Source organism: Cebus imitator, unplaced genomic scaffold (genome assembly GCF_001604975.1).
Source record: "Cebus imitator isolate Cc_AM_T3 unplaced genomic scaffold, Cebus_imitator-1.0 Scaffold85, whole genome shotgun sequence".
Classification (NCBI taxonomy): Eukaryota; Metazoa; Chordata; class Mammalia; order Primates; family Cebidae; genus Cebus; species Cebus imitator.
The window spans coordinates 647,304-654,893 of NW_016107400.1; the positions used below are offsets into that span (position 1 = coordinate 647,304).

Here is a 7,590-nt window from a genome sequence, read left to right on the forward strand (position 1 = left end):
TTTTTTTTGGAGACAGAGTCTAGCTCTGTTGCCCAGGCCGGAGTGCAGTGGTGCAATCTGGGCTCACTGCAACCTCCGCCTCCCAGGTTCAAGCAATTCCCCTGACTCAGCTTCCGGAGTAGCTGGGACTATAGGCACGTGCCACCATGCCTAGCTAATTTTTGTATTTTTTAGTAGAGATGGGGTTTCACCATCTTGGTCAGACTTGTCTTGAACTCCTGACCTTGTGATCCACCTGCCTTGGCCTCCCAAAGTGCTAGGATTACAGGCGTGAGCCACCAAGCCCAGCCCAGAAGTCCTTTCTTTAGAAACAGTAGGGATGCAGATGGTCAGTGACTTTTGGTTATAAAGAAATGGGTCAAAGTGTAGCCTGATTAATGCTAATTATTATTATTTTTTTTTTGAGATGGAATTTTGCTCTTGTGGTCCCAGCTGGAGGGCAGTGGCACAGTCTCAGCTCACTGCAACCACTGCCTGCCAGGTTCAAGCGATTCTCCTGCCACAGCCTCCTGAGTAGCTGGGACTACAGGTATGTGCTACCACACCCGACTAATTTTGTATTTTTAGTAGAGACAGGGTTTCACCATTTTGGCCAGGCTGGTCCTGAACTCCTGACCTCAGGTGATCTGCACACCTCAGCCTCCCAAAGTGCTGGGATAACAGGTGAGCTACCACACCTGGCCTAATGCTTAATTATAGTTATATTTCTGTCTAGAATTTTTGGTAACCCTCTGAGGACAGCTTCATAAAGAATTTGGGTAGATTTTGCATGTATGGGGCTGCAGGGAGATCATGAAGGTTGAGGACATGGGAAAGAGCCACGCATTTATCTATCAGAAGATCATTGGTGACCATGGAGAAAGGGCTTTCCACAGAAATGAAATTGAGTTAATGAATGAGTGTGTGATGGAGAAGTGAAGACAGAGTACCAGCTACTTTCTTAGGGAAGTTGGGAATTGAAGAAAAAGGAAGATCACAAAGAGTTTGCCTTGTACAAACTTTCATAGAGAAGTGTGTGTTTGAAGGCAAGATTTTAAAAGCTGTTGGATTGGTATTTACTAAGCACCTACTCTAAGGCTGTCACTCTGATAGTGTTAAGGATTTGTGTAAATGACCTCATTTAGGTACTCCATTTTACAGATGAGGAAAATGAAGCTTAGAGAATTAATCACCTTGACACCTCACACAAGAAGAAGACTATGAGTTCTGTCTGTCCCAGGTCTCATGCTCCTAAACCTTGCATGACACTGCTCTTTGGAAAGTCCCATCAGAACATCAACTAGAGATGAATCAAAGGCTTTTAGAGCCCATTGATGGTTTAGCCTCAGCTGTATGAATTTGTTAGCAACCCATTTAAGTAAAGTCTTCTGATTTTTCTATAATAATCTGGCAGTTTAGGAATGGAGAGATGGGCAAAGGCAAGGGAAGAGAGGAAAAGAAAAGCATAGAATAAGAGTTCAGTAAATCAGAAAGGGGATCCTTTTGTTGTTCATAAGTGTGATGATTGGGTTTTCATACACGTATGAGATGTGCCTCCTTCAAGCCTTGTTACTACAAAGTCAGCGCGTTACGCATCTGATGTGAGAAAAATATATTGGAAAGGGGCTTCAGCTTGTGAGAATGGTGGAATGCAATGGCTTGTGTTGTTAAGCAAAATTGTGTTTTGCAGTAAATATTTATTTTGGTTCTTTTGATGCAAGTTATATTGGGATATGGAGGAAAACGCAAAAATTGATAAAATGAGCTATTTGACCTCTAAAAGGTTAGAGAGGAAGGGAAAGTGCTTCATTGTAGTTCATGATTGAAGGGTATGAGAGGGGTGGAAGGTGGAGGAGAAGTATGGGAAAGTATTATACAAGTTAGCTTGTAGAGTGAGGGTGGCATTAGGTAGGGCTGGCCAGGGTGATGCCAGTCTAACTTCTCAGGATGACCCCTCAGGATTTTTGTCACTGTGTTGTCAGTCTAGTCTTAGGTCACAAAATGTATTTGGTTGAGAACCTGGAAATAATCAGTCTTGAAGACAGGATTGTATTCAGACTTGAGTGATTGAGCTCAGAATGGAATGCCAATTTATTATTTTAGGGTGAAGGATTCCTTTTCCGTTAACAAGATTCTGGAATTTGTTAGGATAATTGCTTTTGAATATCAGGAGATCTGGAAAATCAAATTTAATAATATCAAGCTTGCTTAGTGAGCATGGAATTATAAGATAGAATGGTTTGTGGGGGAGAATACAGTTACAAAAAAGATTATTGATTGTTTCCCATAATAGCTGGTATTACATTAAGTACTTTGCATACAGTAGGGCATTTCATTCTCTCAGTGATCCTCCTGCAAAGTAGGCAAATTATCTTCAATTTACAAATGAGGAAACCAAGGCTCTGTTCAAGCTGATAAGACACTGAACTGAGATTTGAACCAAGTCCCTCTGCCTCTAAGAGCCCATACCCCTAGCTGTTAATATATGCTGTTCCCATTTAAGCTTCTTGAAATAACCTTGTTCCACTGCAGAGATGTTGTGTAGCTCTAGTATTTCTCGGCCTTGAGTAGCTCTGGAGTCAAAATGCCCCTGCTTGTTTTTTCTAGATTTTTTTTCCAGATTTCTTTGCTAATCAGTCTTAGATGTGGGCACATTCTTTGTTTAAATACCTGTATATTAATATAGTCATCCAAGCCTTTTTGTCCTTTTCTTGCTTTTGGTTTGGAAGATACTCTGTCTCTTTGGAGGAATTTTACATATCTGTACACATTGATTTTGTATTGATTTTATTATCCTAATTTTATGGGTTAAGTTTTTTGTTTGTTTTGTTTTGTTTTGCCACCTCCTCCTCTCCCCCGCCCCTCGAGTTAAGTTTTTTAGTTTCCTCTGGCTCCTAGTTTGTCAACTCCTTCCTGTCCCCTTCCTCCTCCACTAGACTTAAATTCAGATACTAATGCCAATTTCTGAAAACTCAATCTGGCTTCAGTCCAGGTATCCAATTTAGACATGGCTCTCTGGATCACTAGCTATTGCCAGCTACTCACTGCTCCTGTATATCCTTGATTTCCTACTTGGGTACCCTTGTTTCTGTTGTGCTTTTGGCTTGGAATGTCATTCTTCCCATGAAGGGCTCCTTAGTCTGATCCCTCACTGGGAGTAATCACTTCCTCTTGATTCTCATAGTAGAGAATTCTTTTTTATGTCTCCTTTGTGGCACGTTAACACTTTCTGCCGTCTAGTATAGCTGTTTATGTACATACTCATCTCTCTCCTACTAGACCATGGCCTCACTGAGCAGATCTGTCTGGTTGACCTTTGTCTTTCCCCTAGTTCAGTTCCTTGCACATAGTGGGCATTCGATACCTATTGGATGAATGAATGAATAACTGAACGGAATTTCAGATTTAAGTGTATGCTCATTGTTTATAGATGCCCTCCCTTTTTTTGCTTTTCTTCTTCCTTTCACATTTCCTTTTCTTTCTTTTCTATTAAACTGTGTTTTCCTTTGCACTGACTCACTGAACTTGTCTTTACCACTCCCTTTTTTTACCCAGATTTTGCATCATTTTTTCCCCACTAGCAGTCACTGTGTGGGTGTGCCACATGCTGCTGGTCGAATTTTCTCCATCCTTTTGTGGCTCGAGTTTCTCCATGAATCAGATGACCAGCATGGGAATTGAGTGGTGATTACATTAAGACTTTAAGAAAAGACCATGTATAAAGAACAGATTTGTCAGTATATTGCTTTCAAGAGGGAAATTTTCTGATGCTTGTTTCAAGGGAAAGGAGAAAAAAATTTTTGCATACTGGGGAGATAGATCAGGTCATTTTATTCACAGTGTGGGATGTGGGATGTCAGAGGCATCTTTTTTTTTTTTTTTTTTTTAATACGGAATCTTGCTCTGTCACCCTGGCTGGAGTGTAGTGGCGCGATCTTATTTGACCAAAGAAATAATACAGGAAGCCACAGAAACTTCTGTTAACCGTTAATATTGAATCCTCAAATTTTTTCTACAGCTGGAGAAAACATTAGAGATGAGTGTAGTTCAGCCTTCCTGTTTTCCAGATGAGAAAACAGACCGAAAGAGGCTAAATGACTTGTCCATGAAACGGGTATTTGTTGCCCAGTGTTTACTTCTAGAACTGAATGTGGCCTGGGAAACCACCAAATCTTTGAAAGTAGTGGAAAGTTACACTTGAAGTGGAGGCTTTAGGTGTCTAAAATTGAAGGCTTTTGCAATGCTGAAAAGTAGACTTTGTCCAGTTGGTAGCAGGTTGGATTTGAGGCAGTGTTCACCAAAGAGCTGTTTAACTGTCTCCGTCACTCACTTCTGGGAATCTGTTCCTTCTGCATTTGAAAAGGGGTTAACATTTAATTATTAAAATGTTTTCAAATTTTCTTGCTCTTTTTCCCAGCCCATATATTCCAAGTTTTGTTTTAGGCTTAATTTCCTTATCTCAGCCCTGTTTGAGATTTTATTGCTTACTCTAAGTCAGATGTCAGTATGAAGCATGGGAAATCCAGAAAGTGTCTGAGACTCATGATTTTTTTTTTTTTTTATTTTTTGAGACAGAGTCTCGCACTGTCACCAGGCACCAGGCACCAGGCTGGAGTGCAATGGGGCGAGCTCAGCTCACTGCAACCTCCACCTCCCGGGTTCAAGCAATGTTCCTGCCTCAGCCTCCCAAGTAGCTGGGACTACAGGTGTGCGCCACCATGCCCAGCTAATTTTTTTTTTTTTTTTTTAGTAGAGATGGGGTTTCACCATGTTGGCCAGGATGGTCTCGATCTCTTGACCTCATGATCTGTCCACCTCGGCCTCCCAAAGTGCTAGAATTATAGGCGTGAGCCACCATGCCCGGTCAGATTTTTTTTTAATGCTTTAAATTTTGGGGTACGTGTGCAGATTGTGCAGGTTTGTTACATAGGTACATATGCCACGGTGGTTTGCTGCATCCATTCCCCCCTCCCCCCACCCTGTCATCTACATTAGGTATTTCTCCTAATGTTATCCCTCCCCTTATGATTGGTTTTTGGTGCTTGTTAGGGGAATCTTTTACGACTCATATAATGTACTTTATTGTCACTGAAATACTGTCTAGTGAACCGGTTGGCAGCAGATAGGAAAGGTTACCTATTTGTTGAGGGTCTAACACTACTGGCCTAGGATGCAACAGTGGAAAGAGATCAGAGCCCAAAACAGGAAGTCAAGTGCAAACAAGACGTGTTTGTCTATTGTAACTCTTGTGCCTCTGTTTTGAAACTTGGTGCTGTTAAAAAGTCAAGACTTCTAATATTTGAGCTTGGCTGAAGAAGTCTCCATTTTTGGTTTGAAAAGAAGCTAACATAAATAGTCCTTTACTGCCCTTGCCTTTATCCATATGCATATCTTTCTTCTAGGGACCAATCATTCTTTCTTCCTGGGCATGGTTGTTTTTCCTATTTTATACCATACTGCATCCATATGGTTTATAAAATGAAGCCACTGAATTGACTGCTGATGTTACTTTTGATAGATATGGGATTTGGCTATTTTTTAACCTAATAATGGGAAATTTTAGCCTATAATTCATCATCCTTTTAATTTTTTTTTTTTTTTTTTGTAGAGCCTGGGCAGTGGCTTATGCCTGTAATCCCAGCAGTTTGGGAAGCTGAGGTAGGAAGATTTCTTGAGCCCAGGAGTTTGAAACCAGCCTGGGGAATATAGTGAGACCCCTGTCTCTACAAAAATAAAAATAGGTGAGTATGGTGGCATGTGCGTATAGTTCCAATTACTCAGGAGATTGAGGTAGGTGGATCTCCTGAGCCCAGGAAGTCAAGGCTGCAGTGAGCCAAGAGTGCATCATTGTAGTCCAGACTTGGCACCAGAGTGAGGTCTCGCTGTGTTGCCCAGGCTTTGTGCTGGTCTCAAACTCCTGGCCTCAAGTGATTCTCCTCCCTTGGCCTCCCACAGTTCTGGGATTACAGGTGTGAGCTACCACACCAGCCATCACATTCTTCTATTTAATTTTTATTTTTTGAGACTGGATCTCCCTCTGTCACCCAGGCTGGAGTACAGTGGCATGATCAAGTTCACTGCAGCCTTGATCTCCTAGGCTCAAGTGATCCTCTCACCTCAGCCACCCAGTAGCTGGGATTACAGGTATGAGCCACTACAACAGGCCCATTCTTTTTTTTGAGACGGAGTCTCACTCTGTCACCTAGGCTGGAGTGCAATGGCGCGATCTTGGCTCACTGCAACCTTCGCCTCCATGACTCAAGCAGTTCTCCTGCCTCAGCCTCCTGAGTAGCTGGAATTACAGGCACCCACCACCATGTCCAGCTAATTTTTGTATTTTTAGTAGAGATGGGGTTTCGCCAGGTTGGCCAGGCTGGTCTGGAACTTTTGACCTCAGGTGATCCGTCCACCTCGGCCTCCCAAAGTGCTGGGATTACGGGAGTAAGCCACCAAGCCTGGCTCATTCTTTTAAATAACAGTTTGTTTTTGTTGGTTTCCAGAATTTGTAGCCTAACTTTTTTGTGTTTTCTGAGTGTGGTGGTTTACAAATTACTACTGGGCCTTTGTGAACTTTTCTTTACTCTGAATTGAAACTTTCCTTGAGTACTGGAGGCTACATCTAATGCTAGTTACTGAATTGCTTCGCCCCTTGGCAAGTCTCTGGAGAAGAGATTAAGTAAGTAATTTGCTTGGGGTCACTCAGCTGGTAAACAATCTTAGCAGTCCCTATTTTCTGAACACACTTCCCATTCCCATTGCTTCCTACTGTGAAATCTGCTTTATTACATTTATTAGAGGACTGGATTGGCTACAGGATAACCATCTGCATGAGTCATCTTGGGATCTTTATGGATTATTATAACCACTTGAACCAGGTCCATTCTGCTGGTGTCAAACCATAATATGAGACAGGTAAAGGTTTTGACTGTGTGTATGTGCGCGCGCGCATGCATGCGCGCATGCTTTCTGTACCCTTGCCATATTACAAAGAAAATCATCTGTCCTTCCACTTTGTAATTCCAGGAGCAAAAGGGTAAAAGTAGCAGCATGTCTCAATGTGGATGGTCTAGTGACTGTGTGTGAAAGCAGTGAGAACAACATTCCTTTCTGCTATCAGCACAGGTGTCTTTTTTACTTCTATCTATCACAGGGTGGTGAATATGACTTTTGCACTTTGTTGTGGGATATAGGCAAATAGTAAAACCTGAAGATCAGGTTGAGCACAGGTGTTCTTTGCAAGGAGAGACTATAGTGAAGATACAAAGGTTTTTGTGACACCAGGAGAACTAGAAATATCTATTCATTTCTGCTTCTTGTTGTAGATATTGGCTAGATCACATCCTCCTGGCAGGAGCAGAAAACATTTCAGGAAGTCAGCATAATTTTCAGATTGAGATCAAACATCAAACCAAGCTAAAGGTCTGTAGGAGGAAGGGGGTGCTTAGTCTGAATTCATCCTGGATTTATCACCAAATCCTATTTGACTTCAGTGCAGTGCAAGCAATTACAGTGCACCAGGTAGGGGCCAGAGGTATATGTTCATTCTTTGAATTTGGCAGAGAAGGGTTGAGGAGCCAAGGGAGAAATTCTTTTTTTTTTTTTTTTTTTTGA

General features: G+C 41.8%; 1 protein-coding gene and 1 non-coding gene across 2 annotated transcripts in view; both read left to right on the plus strand.

Moving 5' to 3' along the window:
* Nucleotides 1–7,590, plus strand: part of RFFL (ring finger and FYVE like domain containing E3 ubiquitin protein ligase) — an 87,328-nt gene that overhangs the window by 37,946 nt on the left and 41,792 nt on the right. The window lies entirely within an intron of this gene.
* On the plus strand, nt 1,477–1,581 carry LOC119472111. Its single transcript, XR_005201222.1, has one exon. It is a non-coding gene; the product is annotated as a small nucleolar RNA U13 (small nucleolar RNA).